This window comes from Arachis hypogaea, chromosome 16 (genome assembly GCF_003086295.3).
Source record: "Arachis hypogaea cultivar Tifrunner chromosome 16, arahy.Tifrunner.gnm2.J5K5, whole genome shotgun sequence".
NCBI classification, from domain to species: domain Eukaryota; kingdom Viridiplantae; phylum Streptophyta; class Magnoliopsida; order Fabales; family Fabaceae; genus Arachis; species Arachis hypogaea.
Window position 1 is genome coordinate 134,299,300 of NC_092051.1, and position 16,107 is coordinate 134,315,406.

The 16,107-nt window shown below is 41.6% G+C and overlaps 1 non-coding gene across 1 annotated transcript; it reads left to right on the forward strand.

The window, feature by feature from the left end:
* Positions 1-3,471: 3,471 nt before the first annotated feature.
* On the forward strand, positions 3,472-3,579 carry LOC112761442 (small nucleolar RNA R71). Its single transcript, XR_003181837.1, has one exon. It is a non-coding gene; the product is annotated as a small nucleolar RNA R71 (small nucleolar RNA).
* Positions 3,580-16,107: the final 12,528 nt, after the last annotated feature.

Here is a 16,107-nt window from a genome sequence, read left to right on the forward strand (position 1 = left end):
AGCATTGGATTTCCAAGCTATATGTCATACCTCTCTTTTTGAGAACTGTGCTAGTTGTTCCCGTGCTTCTTCTAGGTACTTTTTCATATTGGGGTCTTTGGCTTGATAAGTACCATTAACTTGGGAGGTTATTACTTGAGAATCATTAAACACTATCAACCTTTCTACCCCAACTTCTTTAACTAGTTTTAAGCCAGCAAGTAAGGCTTCATACTCTGCTTGGTTGTTAGAAGCAGAAAACTCAAATTTGAGTGGTAGTTCGATCTGAGTTCCTTGCTCATTTTCTAAGATGACTCCGGCTCTGCTTCTGGATTTGTTGGATGATCCATCTACATATAGGTCCCAAGTCGTAGGACTTCCTCGACCTTCAGTATACTCGGCCACAAAGTCGGCCAGATACTGGGACTTAATTGCTATCCGAGCTTCATATCTCAAATCAAATTTGGACAGTTCCACAGCCTATTATAGCATCCTTCCTGCAAGGTTCGTCTTTTGTAGAATGTGCTTCATGAGTTGTGGTATGAGCCTGAACGTAAGGTCGGAGCCATATGGAGGTGAGGATAAGAGCATACGCAAACTTTTCTATCTTTTGATAGTTTAGTTATGCTCTTTGTAGGGCTTTGCTCACGAAGTAAATAGGCTGCTGTCCATTTTCAACTTCTTGGACCAGGGCTAAGGCTATAGTTCAGCTTGCAACTTCCGAGTAGAGGGCATGCTCTTCTCCAGTAATAGGTTGGGTTAGTATTGGCGGTTGACCCAAAAATGCTTTAAAATTCTAAAAGCCCTATTCGCTTTCATGGGTTCATTCAAATTGGTTCCTGTTCCGTGGGGTTACCTGAAACTGAAAGTCGATCTCGAATGAGATATTTGAGTGTGATCGGAGCTGTTAGATCCGACTTGCTGAATCTTGAGATACTGCTTGATCCTTGGTCACCGGAGGGTGGTGGTCCCTGCAAGAGACTCCGATGCTTAAGTTAGCACGGGCTTTAAGCAGGTTTTTTGTGTAGAATCAGAGGGTGAGTTATACCTGGGTGCTCCAGTGTATTAATAGTAGTGTGGAGTGACCTCCCCTGAGATAAGTTAGTTATCTTATCTTATCTTTTTGTGGGTGAGTCCACTTTATCTTTGGCCAGCCGCCTTCAGGTGGGCTGTGATCTTCTGCTTTGGGTCTGCTCAGGCCCTTATAGCGATTTGGCCGATCTCTTTGAGGAAGAGGTCGGTGACGAGCCAACCTTATAAGAGGTCGGTCGTTTTTGTCTTCGTGCAATCCGGATCGCCTAGCTCGACCCAGGGTATGAACAGTGCCCCTGTTTGAGCTTGGACCTTTCCATGAGGTCATGCTTTCTGAGCTTTGATCTCTTTGGGGAAGTCGTGCTCAAGCATCTAGGTCCAATCTGTTCTTCTGTTCGCGAGTTGTGTTTGAATGCGAAGCATTTTTTGCTTTCGCTCCTTTATTGCTGCGTCTGTTTCTTGAAGGGGTTACTTTCTTGGGAATACGCACGCGCCTTTAATGCCTATTAATTGGGCTTTCATTTTGTTTTGCCGTTTCTTTTTCCTCTTTAAGCTTTTGTTTTGAAATCAAAGAGGAGGTTTTGCTCTTAGTTTCAGCTTCCTTCTCCTTTCTGTTTCGTTTCATCCTTCGATCTTGCCCCTAAGCTCATTTCTTTCCTAAAATTTGCTTTTGGTTTGTTCGTGCATTTCTCTTGCTCAGCAAAAGAAGCTTCCTTTCCTTCATCCTCAAGATCGTTCCTTTCTTGGTTTTTTGGAACTTCCATTATCTTTGGTGAAGATTGTTTCGTGGCTTCTTTTCAGAGATGGTTAAATCTTCGAATTCTATGAAGTCCTTTCGGAAGGCCAAGAAAGCGATGGCGGCCCAAAATCTGACACATAAGACGTCAGGGGAGGGGTCTTCGGCACAGCTGCCTCCGAAGAAGCCGGCAGCTGAGTCTCAGGGTCCGAGGAAGATTATCCCGACCCCGAGAGTTCAGCCAATTCTGTCCGACCCGTCTCAGACGACCTCTGGTGCTGCCTCCTCTCCTACCGCTGCTGGTCCTCCTCCCAAGAAGCAAAAGACTGTTGGGACTTATAACCTTAATGACAAAGAATTTGATGGTGTAGCTTTTGCCAAAGAATTGATTGCTCCCCATGGGAAAGTCCCTATGGACGACATTTCGATCCTTCACCACCTTGACTTCATAACGAGCAATAGCATTCGGATGTCTAATATTGGTGCGGCCTTATCCCGAGTTGTCCAGGAGTCTCCACTTCATGCTACCAGAGCTTTTATGGAAGATGCTAAGTGTGAATATGATAGGATTAAGACTTTGAAAGACGAGCTGGATGCCAAGGTGGCTAAATTGGAGCTTGAGGTAATTTCTGTTGAACCAAGGTATTCAGTTGATTGATGAGCAATGGAGGTTCATCCTCCCAAGTCTCATTACCAAATAATTTGGCATTCAGCTTCACGATTGCTCCTAGATACTGAGCAACTTGCTCTTCAACAATATCTTCATCCTCTTCAGAGGAAGAATACTCATCAGAGCTCATGAATGACAACAGTAAGTTCAGTGGAATCTCTATGGTCTCTGTATGAGCCTTAAATTCCTTTGGTTCCTCAATAGGGAACTCTTTAGTGGCCAGTGAATGTCCATTGAGGTCTTCCTCACTGGAATTCACTGCCTTTCCCTCCTCCATAGGTTCGGCCATGTTGGCTATATTGATGGCCTTGCACTCTCTTTTTGGATTCTCTTCTGTATTGCTTGGGAGAGTACTAGGAGGAGTTTCGGCCACTCTTTTACTCAGCTGACCCACTTGTGCCTCCAAATTTCTGATGGAGGACCTTGTTTCAGTCATAAAACTGAGAGTGGTCTTAGATAGATCAGAGACTATGGTTGCTAAGTCAGAGAGGCTCTGCTTAGAATTCTCTGTCTGTTGCTCAGAAGATGATGGAAAAGGCTTGCTATTGCCAAACCTATTTCTCCCACCATTATTATTGAAGCCTTGATTAGGCTTCTGCTGATCCTTCCATGAGAAATTAGGATGATTCCTCCATGAAGGATTATAGGTGTCTCCATAGGATTCTCCCATGTAATTCACCTCTTCCGTTGCAGGATTCTCAGGGTCATAAGCTTCTTCTTCAGAGGAAGCTTCCTTAATACTGCCGGATGCAGCTTGCATTCCAGTCAGACTCTGAGAAATCATGTTGACTTGCTGAGTCAATATTTTATTCTGAGCCAATATTGCATTCAGAGTATTAATCTCAAGAACTCCTTTCTTCTGAGTTGTCCCATTATTCACAGGATTTCGTTCAGAAGTATGCATGAACTGGTTATTTGCAACCATTTCAATGAGTTCCTGGGCTTCTGCAGGCGTCTTCTTCAGATGAAGAGATCCACTAGCAGAGTGATCCAATGACATCTTGGACAATTCAGACAGACCATCATAGAATATACATAAGATGCTCCATTCTGAAAGCATGTCAGAAGGACACCTTCTGATCAATTGCTTGTATCTTTCCCAAGCTTCATAGAGGGATTCACCTTCCTTCTGTCTGAAGGTTTGGACTTCCACTCTAAGCTTGCTCAACTTTTGAGGTGGAAAGAATTTGGCCAAGAAAGCATTGACTAACTTTTTCCAAGAGTTCAGCCTTTCTCTAGGTTGTGAGTCCAACCATATCCTAGCTCTGTCTCTTACAGTAAAAGGGAAAAGCATAAGTCTGTAGACCTTAGGATTAATCCCATTGGTCTTAATAGTATCACAGATTTGCAAGAATTCAGCTAAGAACTAATGAGGATCTTCCAATAGAAGTCCATGAAACTTGCAATTCTGTTGTATTAGAGAAACTAATTGAGGCTTAAGCTTAAAGTTGTTTGCTCCAATTGCAGGAATTGAGATGCTCCTTCCATAGAAGTCAAAAGATGGTGCAGTAAAGTCACCAAGAATCTTCCTTGCATCTCCACCATTGTTATTGGGTTCGGCCATGTCTTCTTCTTTTTCGAAAATTTCTGTAAAGTCCTCTCCAGAGTGTAGTGCTTTAGCTTCTCTCAGCTTCCTCTTCAGAGTCCTTTCAGGTTCAGGATCAGCTTCAACAAGAATGTCCTTATCCTTGTTCCTGCTCATATGAAAAAGAAGAGAACAGAAAAGAAGAGAAATCCTCTATGTTACAGTATAGAGATTCCTTTATGTGAGTAGAAGAAGAGAAAATAAAAGAATGAGGTAGAGAGAAAATAAAGAGAATTCGAACACAGAGAGAGGGAGAGGGTTCAAATTTTAAGAAGAAGAGAAGTGTTAGTAATTAAATAAAATAAATAGAAAGAGATGAGGGAGAGAGTATTCGAATATTAATTTAAAAGAAAAAATTTTGTTTTTATTTAATAAATTAAGTTAGAATTCGAAATTATTAAAAGAATAAGATTAAAATTTAAAACAATTAGTTAATTAAAAAGAATTTTGAAAAAGTTATTAGTGGTTTTTGAAAATTAGAGAAAGAAAAGTAGTTAGGTGGTTATGAAAAAGATAAGAAATAGTAAACTTTTAAAATCAAACAAAAAGTCAAGTAGTTAATTGAAAAAGGTTTGAAAATCAATTTTTTGAAAGGATAAGAAGTTAGAAAAGGATTTTGAAATTAAATTTTGAAAAAGATATGATTGAAATTCATTTTGAAAAAGATTTGAAAAGGAAATTAAAAAGATTTGATTTTTGAAATTAAAGTTGATTACTTGACTAACAAGAAACTAAAAGATATGATTCTAGAATTTAAAGATTGATCCCTTCTTAATAGGCAAGTAACAACTTGAAAATTTTTGACTCAAAATATTAAATGTTAGTAATAATTTTGAAAATATGAAATAAAAATAAGAAAAAGATTTTGAAAATTAATTTTGGAATTTTCAAAAAACACGAAGGAAAAATGATAAAAGATTTGATTTTGAAAAAGATTTGAAAAAGATAGAATTTTTAATTTGAAATTTTGACTTAACTAACAAGAAACAACTAAAATTTAAAACTTTTGACTAAATCAACCCAAAATTTCGAAATTTATGAGTAAAATAAGGGAAATATATTATTTTTTATTTTTGAATTTTTAATGAGGAGAGAGAAAAACAACAAAATGACACAAAACATAAAAATTTAAGATTAAAACAAATAATGCATGCAAGAACAATTTGAATGTCAAGATGAACACCAAGAATACTTTGAAGATCATGATGAACATCAAGAACATATTTTTGAAAATTTTTAAGAAAAAAAAGATATGCAAGACACCAAACTTAAAAATTTTTAAACTTTAGACACTAGTAATTAAAAAATGCATATGAAAAATAAGAAAAGACACAAAACAAGAAAATTTAAAGATCAAACAAGGAAAAACATCAAGAACAACTTGAAGATCAATGAAGAACACAATGCATATATTTTCGAAAATTTAAGAAAGATTAAAAAGATGCAATTGACACCAAACTTAAAATTTGACACTAGACTCAAACAAGAAACACAATTTTTTTTTTGTTTTTATGGTTTTATTTTTTATTTTTTGTATTTTTTGAATTTTTTTTTGGAAAAAGAAATAAAGAGATACAAAATTTTTAATAAGAGTTCCAGGAATCATGCAATGTTAGTCTAAAGCTTCGGTCCAAAAGAATTAGACATGGCCAAATGGCCAGCCAAGCTTTAGCAGAGCATTACATACAACAGCCAAATTGATGGGAACCAAAAGGCTCCTGTAAAGATAAGTGGAAACCTCAGTCCAAAAGATTAGACATGGCTTAACAGCCAGCCAGGTTTCAACATATCTTATGAAACTCTAGAATTCATTCTTAAAAATTCTGAAGAATATATTTTTTTGAATTTTTCGAAAACTAAATTTTTTTTTGTATATTTTTTTCGAAAATAAAAAATAAAAATAAAAATAAAAAGCTTAAACATAAAATAAAATTACCTAATCTAAGCAACAAGATGAACCGTCAGTTGTCCAAACTCGAACAATCCCCGGCAACGGCGCCAAAAACTTGGTGTGGAAAATCGTGATTCACACTTTTCACATCTCTGCACAACTAACCAGCAAGTGCACTGGGTCGTCCAAGTAATAAACCTTACGTGATTAAGGGTCGATTCCACGGAGATTGTCGGCTTGAAGCAAGCTATGGTCATCTTGTAAATCTCAGTCAGGCGGATTCAAGTGGTTATGAGGTTTTGATAATTAAAAGATAAATAAAACATAAAATAAGATAAAGATACTTATGTGATTCATTGGTGGGAGTTTTAGATAAGCTTCTGGAGATGCTTTGTTGCTTCTGAACCTCTGCTTTCCTATTGCCTTCTTTCAACCATGCGTGCTCCCTTCCATGGCAAGCTGTAAGATCCTCTCAGTGAAAATGGTCTTCTACAGTTTCTGCACGGCTAATCAACTGTCGAATTTCTCGTCTCGGATGAAAAATACCAGGCACAGCTACCGCATGGCTAATCATCTGTCGGTTCCCGCTAGCGTCGGAATAGGATCCATTGATCCTTTGGCACACTGTCACTGCGCCCAACATTCGCAGGTTTGAAGCTCGTCACAGTCATCCCTTCCCGGATCCTACTCGGAATACCATAGACAAGGTTTAGACTTTTTGTATCCCAGGAATGCTGCCAATTAGTTCTAGCCTATACCACGAAGATACTAATCTCACGGACTCAGTCCGTGTATTAGATATCCAAGAGAATATACTCCGGATGTCGTCCAATGACTACGTTGAACATCATGTAGACCGCTTTGTGGTTGTTAGGTGCGCGGATCTTGGCTAAGCGAGTAACGAAGATTGGGTAATTGTCACGGGTCACTCCTTCATTCTGACTTAACTGAATTAAGTACGAGAGTATATCTTGGAGAAGAAGTAGGCATGAATTGAATAGAAAACAGTAGTAATTGCATTAATTCATGAAGAACAGCAGAGCTCCACACCTTAATCTATGGGGTGTAGAAACTTCACCGTTGAAAATACATAAGAGAAGGAGGTCTAGGCATGGCCGAATGGCCAGCCCCCAAAACGTGAACAATGTGTTCCAAAACTGATCAAAGATATAAAATAAATCTCTAAAAGTAGTTTTTTTACTAGACTAGTAACCTAGGGTTACAGAAAATGAGTAACTAAGTGCAGATAGTGCAGAAATCCACTTCCAGGGCCCACTTGGTGTGTGCTTGGGCTGAGCATTGAAGCTTTCATGTGCATAGGCTGTTTCTGGAGTTAAACGCCAGCTTGGGTGCCAGTTTGGACGTTTAACTCTAATTTTGGTGCCAGTTTGGGCGTTTTACGCCAAGAAGTTTTAGGCTGGCTTTGAATGCCAGTTTGGGCTATCAAATCTCGGGCAAAGTATGGACTGTTATATATTGCTGGAAAGCCCAGGATGTCTACTTTCCAACGCAATTGAGAGAGCGCCAACTGGGCTTCTGTAGCTCCAGAAAATCTATTTTGAGTGCAGGAGGGTCAGAATCCAACAGCATCTGCAGTCCTTTTTCAGCCTCTGAATCAGATTTTTGTTCAGGTCTCTCAATTTCAGCCAGAAAATACCTGAAATCACAAAAAAATACACAAACTCATAGTAAAGTCCAGAAATGTGACGTTTGAATAAAAACTAATAAAAATATAATAAAAAGTAATTAAAACACACTAAAAACTATGCCAAAATAATGCCAAAAAGGGTATAAATTATCCACTCATCAGGTGCCGCTGCTGACGCGACTTCGGATCCTTGATGATTCCTTATTATAGCTTTGTTTTGTATTTTGGTATAGTCAGACTTGTGGATTTTGTTGAACCTTTTTGTATATTTCTGTGGCTGACTCTTTGGCATTTAGGTGCTTCCTAGCAACTTTATTTCAAAAACAACACTTTAAACTCTTGGGCTGCCGTTTAGGCAGCTTTTGAGTCTTTAATGCTTTAATTTGTGTTTGAATGATATATTAACTCTGCTTGTGACGATATGCTTTATATTTGTTTTTCAACCCTTGTTTGGAGGGGATTGCTCTTCAACCCTTATATAGGCACTTTGGGTTTCCTTGGTTTGGCACCCCTTGAGGTGGGGTTTGCCTTGGTTTCCCTTGTGGTGGCTACCTCATCTGTATCGTCTTTGCGACTTGTCGTCCAAACTCTTTAGTCGAATTCCAAATAACTTTTTAGGTAGTGTACTCGTGTGGATGACTTTTTATGCTTTTTCCTTTTGAGTAATATCTCCTTTCAGGAGTTTTGTACCCTTTTTGGCTAGGCGTTTTGACCCTTGGGCTTTCTGACCTCTTGGACTCCTATCTATTCTCTTTTTGTACTTGTCTCTTTAGGTCGTCCCTTTTTGGTGTCGACCTGTATGCCTTTACTGTCCTGGCTTTCAATCGTATTCCAACCAACATTTTAGGTAGTGTTCCTATGGGGAACCTTTTCTTTATAGTTTGTTTGGACGACTTTTTAGCCTTCTTCTGACTTGTGCTTTTGCTTTTTAAGTAATGTCTTTTTCGAGACTTTGTACCTTTCAGCTAAGCACTTGGCTTTTTAACCTTTCTTTGGCCTTTTTTTGTCCCTTTTCAGTGATCCTTTCATTGGTCTGACTTCTCTGTCGGGTCTTCTTAAGTTATTTTTAGTAATCTCATTTTTAGTTAGACCTCGTCAGGTCACTTTTTATGGGTTACTTTTTATAACTTCTTGCATTAACTTGCTTCTATCGCTTCACCTTGCCGACCTTTTTGTAATCGAGCGATGAATTTTTGCGTTTTATGAGCTTAGATTAATGCGTCTTGGTAGAAAACTTTTAGAAAATTGATAACTTTCATTCAATTAATAATGAGAAAAATAAATAAAAGTGTGTACATATGAGTGCTCGGGCAGTTTTTAGATCTCGGCTTGGCGCCTCTTTAAAAAATCTTTTTTAGGAAAAAGAGTGCGCCTTGACCTAAGATCTTTACTATTTTCTAGCTATAGTACCTTCTTAGGTTACAGGCATGCCATGACCTCGGTAGCTCTCGCCCTTCGAGGTCGGACACCTTATAGTAGCCTTTTCCTAGTACTTTTGTAACTGAGTATGGCCTTTTCCAGTTAGCTGCTAGCTTCCCTTCTCCTGACCGACCTGCTCCGATGTCATTTCGGATTAAGATGAGATCGTTAGTGGCGAAGCTTCGCTGGATTACCTTCCGATTATACCTTAGAGCCATTCGACGCTTTAAGGCTTCCTCTCTGATCCAACTCTTTCTCGGACTTCTGGAAGTAGGTCGAGCTCTTCCCTTTGAGCTTGGGAGTTGGTGTCTTCGTTGTAGAGGATCACTCTAGGGGATCCTTCTTCTATTTCCACGGGAATCATTGCCTCCATTCTGTAAGCAAGTCAGAATGATGATTCTCTGGTGGTTGAGAGTGGAGTTGTCTGATATGCTCATAGGACTTGCGGGAGCTCTTCGGCCCAAGCTCCCATGGCGTCCTGTAGTCTCCATTTTAACCCAGCCAGTATGACTTTGTTGGTGGCTTCCGCTTGTCCATTGGCTTGTGGATGCTCTACAGAGGTGAACTGGTGCTTGATTTTCAAATCGGCTACCAGGTTTCTGAAGCCCGTGTCAGTGAACTGAGTGCCATTGTCAGTGGTAATGGAGTATGGGACCCCAAACCTTGTGACAATGTTTCTGTACAAGAACTTCTGACTTTTTTAGGCGGTGGCAGTGGCTAAAGGTTCAGCCTCAATCCATTTTGTGAAACAGTCTATTCCTACAATGAGAAACTTGACTTGCCCTGATCCCTGAGGGAAAGGTCCGAGGAGGTCGAACCCCCCACTTTGCGAATGGCCAGGGTGAAGTGAAACAAATGAGTTTTTCGGGTGGTGCAATGTGAAAGTTGGCGTGCTTCTGACATGGGGGGCATGTTTTGACGAACTCTATTGCTTCCTTTTGTAGGGTTGGCCAATAAAAACCAGCTCGGAGTACCTTTTTGGAAAGAGCTCGCGCTCTGAGGTGGTTGCCGCACATGCCACTGTGGACTTCCTCAAGAACTTCTCTCGTAGCGGAGGTCGGGATGCATTTTAGGAGGAGTGTAGAGATTCCTCTCCTATATAGGACGTCGTGCATTATGGTGTAGTACTGTGCTTCTCGTGCTAGCATTTTTGCCTCCTTTTTATTCGCGGGAAGTGTTTCAGACTTGAGATAGCTGACTATGGGAGTTATCCACCCTTGGTCCTGGTCTGATATGCTTAAGACCTTCTTTTCTTCCGAGGTTGATGGATTTTGTAGTGTTTCCTGGATGAGGCTTCTATTATTACCCATTGGTTTGGTGCTGGCTAGTTTTGAAAGGGCATCAGCTCTGGCATTTTGTTCCCAAGGTATATGTCGGACCTCATATCCCTTAAATTGTCCAAGCTGTTCTGTAGTTTTGTCTAGGTATTTCTTCATGGTGGGATCCTTAACTTGGTAACTCCATTCTATTTGCGAGGTGACTACTTGTAAATCGCTGAAAATGGTAAGCTTCTAAGCTCCTACCTCCCTAGCCAGCTTCAAACCAGCTAGTAGGGCCTCGTATTTAGCTTGGTTATTTGAGGCGGGGAATTCGAACTTTAATGAGAGCTCGATTTGGGTTTCCTGATCGCTTTCTAAAATGACGCCTGCGCCACTCCCGGTTTTGTTCGAGGAGCCATCTACGTAAAGGCTCCACTTTATGGGGGTACCCAGGGTGTCAGTGTACTCAGCGATGAAGTCGGCCAGGTACTGAGACTTGATAGTTGTCCGCGCTTCATATTTGAGGTTGAATTCGGATAACTCGACCGCCCATTGTAGGATTCTTTCAGCTATGTCTATTTTCTGTAAGATACCTTTTATGGGCTAGTTGGTCCGTACTCTAATGGTGTGAGTTTGGAAGTATGGTCAGAGCCATCGAGTAGTGAGTATAAGGGCGTAGGCAAATTTTTCAATCTTTTCATAGTTTAGTTCGGCCCCTTGTAAAGCCTTACTGATGAAGTAAATGGGCTGTTGCCCATTTTCGTCTTCTCTGACTAGTGCTGAAGCTATTGCCTGACTTCCTACGGCAAGGTATAGGATTAGCTCTTCACCTTCCCTGGGTCGGGTCAGGATGGTGGTTACCCCAGGATTGTCTTGAAGTCTTGGAAGGCTTGTTCACATTCTGGGGTCCATTCAAACCTCTTTCCTTTCCTTAGTGTTGTGGAAAAAAGGAGAGATCTTAATGTCGATCCATCTAGGAATCTGGACAGAGCCGCTAGTCTTCCGTTGAGCTGCTGGACTTCTTTGACACAGGTCGGACTTTTCATGCTAAGTATGGCCTGGCATTTATCCGGGTTTGCTTCGATCCCTCTTTGAGTGAGCATGAAGCCTAGGAATTTGCCGGCTTCTACTGCGAAGGTGCACTTTGTGGGGTTAAGTCTCATTCCATGCTTTCTTATGGTGTTGAACACTTCAGTGAGGTCGGATAGCAATGTTTCCTCTCTTTCTGTCTTTACCAGCATGTCATCTACATAAACCTCCATCAGCTTTCCGATGTGATTGGTGAACACTTTGTTCATCAATCTTTGATATGTAGCCCCTGCGTTCTTGAGTCTGAAAGGCATGACTACGTAGCAGTAGTTTGCTCTTGGGGTTAGGAATGAGGTTTTCTCCTGGTCGGGTTGATATATCGGGATTTGGTTGTATCCCAAGTAAACATCCATGAAGGAGAGGTACTTGTATCCCGATGAAGCGTCGACTAGTGTGTCTATATTCGGGAGTGGGTAAGGATCTTTTGGGCAGGCTTTGTTGAGGTCGGTGTAATAAGTGCACATCCGCCACTTCTCATTTGACTTGTTAACCAATACTACATTGGCTAGCCATAATGGATATTTTACCTCCCTTATGAACCCTGCTTCCAACAAGGCCTGTACCTGCTCCTCTACGGCTTGCGACCTCTTTGGACCAAGCTTTCTATGCCTCTGTTGTACTGGCCGAGACCCAGGATATACGGCTAACTTATGACACATTAATCTGGGATCAATACCGGGCGTGTCAGCAGCCTTCCATGCAAAAAGGTCAGAATTATCCTTTAGGAGCTTTGTTAGCAGCTCCTTTAGGTCTTCATTTAGATTCGCCCCTATGTTTGTTATTTTGTCTTGAGTGTCTCCAATTTGAACTTCTTTGGTCTCTTCTTCCGGTTGAGGGCGGAGTTCTTCGCGAGGTCAGATTCCCCCGAGTTCTATAGTATTGGTTTCTTTTCCTCTGGGATCGCCTTTAAGGTTTAGGCTTTCATTGTAGCAGCGTCGCGCGAGCTTTTGGTCTCCCTTTGTGGTAACAATCCCTTCTGGCATCGGGAATTTCATGCATAGGTGCGGAGTGGAGACCACCGCGGTGAGCTGATTTAGCGTTGTCCGACCTATGAGAGCATTGTAGGCAGAGTTCACATTGACTACAATGTAGTCTATACTTAGCGTTCTAGATCGTGTTCCTTTTTTGAAGGTAGTGTATAGCGAGATGTACCCAAGTGGTTGAATTGGGGTATCCCCAAGCCCGAACAGACTATTAAGGTATGCTCTGAGTTCCTTTTCCTGTAGGCCGAGCTTGTCGAAGGCAAATTTGAACAGGATATCCGCAGAGCTTCCTTGGTCGACTAATGTTCGATGAAGGTTGGCATTGGCTAGTATGATGGTAATGACCACGGGGTCATCATGCCCCGGGATGATGCCTACGGCGTCTTCTTGAGTGAAGGTGATAGTGGGGAGGTCGACCGACCTGTCCCCTCCTTCGACATGGTACACCTCTTTAAGGTGTCTTTTGCGGGATGACTTAGAGATCCCTCCTCCTGCGAATCCTCCATTTATCATATGGACATGTCTCTCAAGGGTGTGAGGGGGACGTTCAGCTCGTCCGACCTCTTTATCCCTTATTCTTTTTTTTGGTTCGTCTGCTCTGTTGGCTAAGAACCAATCTAATCTCCCTTCTCATGCCAATTTTTCTATGACATCCTTTAGGTTGTAGCACTCATTGGTAAAATGCCCGTAGATTCGGTGGTATTCACAATACTCTGTCCGACTTTCTCCTCTCTTGTGTTTAATCGGGTGAGGTGGTGGAGTCTTCTCAGTGTTGCATATCTCCCGATAAACGTCCACGAGAGACACCCGAAGAGGGGTGTAGTTGTGGTACTTTCTGAATTTCTCAGTAGGTTGGTCTTCTTTCTTCCTGGATTCTTTATCTTTGTCCCGAGGTGGGTAGGAGAATCCAGTCTTGGAGGTTTCTCTTAATAAGGAGTTCTCCTCCATATTAATGTATTTTTTCGCCCGTTCTTGAACCTCGTTGAGAGATGTTGGATGCTTTTTGGATATGAAGTGACTAAAGGGTCCTTCTCATAGGCCATTGATGAGACCCATGATGGCTGCTTCTGTTGGAAGATTTTGTATGTCCAGACATGCTTTGTTGAATCTTTTCATGTAGTTGCGGAGGCTTTTCCGATCTCCTTGCTTAATCCCTAGCAGGCTTGGAGCATGCTTAGCTTTGTCTTTCTGGATGGAGAATCTAGCTAAGAATTTCTTGGTGAGGTCATCGAAGCTTGCTATTGATCTTGGCGGCAAGCTGTCGAATCACTTTATCGCGTCTTGGTTAAAGTGGTTGGGAAGGCTTTACAACGGATTGCATCTGAGGAATCCGTAAGATATATCCGACTTCTGAAATTGCTGAGATGATGGCTTGGATCAGACGTACCATCATACAGGGTCATGTCGGGGCTTTGAAGTCCTTTGGAACTTTAGCTCTCATGATCTCCTTTGTGAACGGGCCTTGGTCCTTGTGGGGGCTATCTTCGCGGCTGGATCGGATGGTCTTAGTTTTGAGGTCGGCTTCGAGCTTTAAAAGCTTGTCCTCCAACTCTCGACGTCGTCTTGTTTCTCTTCGGAGGTCTCTCTCGGCCTCTCGCTGCCGTTCAGCTTTCTGTTCGAGCTGTTTAAGGCGATCCTGTTGTTCACGGATTGCATCTAAGATCTCTGTGTTTGGGGTTTGCTTGTCTCCCTTGGATTGAGGTGTTTCCTTGGATGCAGCATCCGTGTTCTTATGCGGCGTTTTTTCTTCTAAACCGGAGTCATGATCATTGTCAGGATTGTCTGCCATGACGGTGGGATGACTTCCAGGTCCCCGGCAATGACGCCAATGTTCCGTGGAGCTACCTGAAACTGAAGGTCGATCTCGGATGAGATCTTTGAGTGTGATCGGAGCTATTGGGTCTGACTTGCTGAATCTTGAGATACTGCTTGATCCTTGGTCACCAGAGGGTGGTGGTACCTGCAAGAGACTCCGATGCTTAAGTTAGCACGGGCTTTAAGCAGGTTTTTTGTGTAGAATCAGAGGGTGAGTTATACCTACGTGCTCCAATGTATTTATAGTAGTAGTGTGGAGTGACCTCCCCTGAGATAAGTTAGTTATCTTATCTTATCTTTTTGTGGGTGAGTCCACTTTATCTTTGACCAGCCGCCTTCAGGTGGGTTGTGATCTTCTACTTTGGGCCTGCTCAGACCCTTATAGCGATTTGGCCGAGCTCTTTGAGGAAGAGGTCGGTGACGAGCCAACCTTATAAGAGGTCGGTCGTTTTTGTCTTCGTGCAACCCGGATCGCCTAGCTCAACTCAGGGTATGAACAGTTCCCTTTTTTGAGTATTGAGTATAAAAGTAGAGACTTCAATGCCGATCCTACCATAAACCTAGACAACACTGCCAACCTTCCATTTAGCTATTGGACTTCTTTGAAACAAGTCGGGCTTTTCATCTCCAATATCGCTATGCATTTGTCTAGGTTGGCTTCTATGCCTCTTTGAGTGAGCATCAAGGTTAGAAATTTTTCATCCCCCACTGCGAAGGTGCATTTTGAAAGGTTCAATCTCATTCCATGCTTTCTTATTGTGGAGAATACCTCAAAGAGATTGTACAGAAGAGTGAGAGGATCCTTGATCTTGACGAGTATGTCATCCAGATACACTTCCATGAGTTTTTCTAAGTGGGGAAAAATACCTTATTCATCATTCGTTTGTATGTGGCTCCAGTGTTTTTCAACCCGAAATGCATTACCACGTAACAATAGTTAGCCTTGAGAGTGATGAAAGATGTCTTTTTCTGGTCTAACTTATGCATCAAGATTTGATTGTATCCCAAGTATGCGTCCATAAAGGACAAATACTGATATCTTGAGGCCGAATCAACCAGGATATTGATGCTTGGTATAGGGTATGGATCATTGGGACATGCTTTGTTGAAGTCGGTGTAATCGACACACATTCTCCATTTTTCATTCTACTATTTTACCAGAATCACGTTAACCAGCCACAATGGATACTTTACCTCTCTTATGAATCCAGCTTCTAATAGTGCCTGCACCTGTTCCTCCATGACATGTGCCCTTTTGAGAATGGGTTTTCAACACTTTTATTGAATAGGTCAAAAACCTGGGTAGACAGCAAGTTTGTGAGACATGAGGTCGGGATTTATACTAGGCATGTCGGAGGCTTTCTAGGCAAAGAGGTTAGAATTTCTTCGTAAGAGGTCAACGAGATGTGCTTTCAAACCTTCCTCTAGGTTCGCTCCTACACTCGTTGTCTTTTCAGCATGATATCCAATTTGCACTTTTTCTATCTTCCTTTCAAGTCAGAGACGCAGTTCTTTTCGAGTTCGGACACTGCTGAGTTCAATAGTGTTGACCTCTTTTCCACCTGTACTGCCCCTTAAATTGAGGCTTTCATTGTAACACTTTTTACCCAACTTCTGATATCCCTTTATGGTGGCAGTTGCTTCTGCAGTTGGAAATTTTATGCATAGATGAGGTGTAGAGACAACTACCGCTAGTCAGTTTAAAGTAGCCCGACCTATTAAGGCATTATAAGAAGACATGACGTCGATCACAATGTAGTCGATGCTTAACGCCGTTGACCTCGAGCCTTTATGAAAGGTGGTGTATAACGAGATGAACCTCAGAGGATGGATCAGAGTGTCTCCCAACGTGAAAAGGTTGACTGAATACACCTTTAGATAATTTTTCTTTAGCCCGAACATGTCGAAATCAGGCTTAAACAGTATGTCCGCCGAACTCCCCTGGTCTACCACAGTTTTATGGAGATGTGCTTTGGCAAGGATCATGGTTATCACTAATGG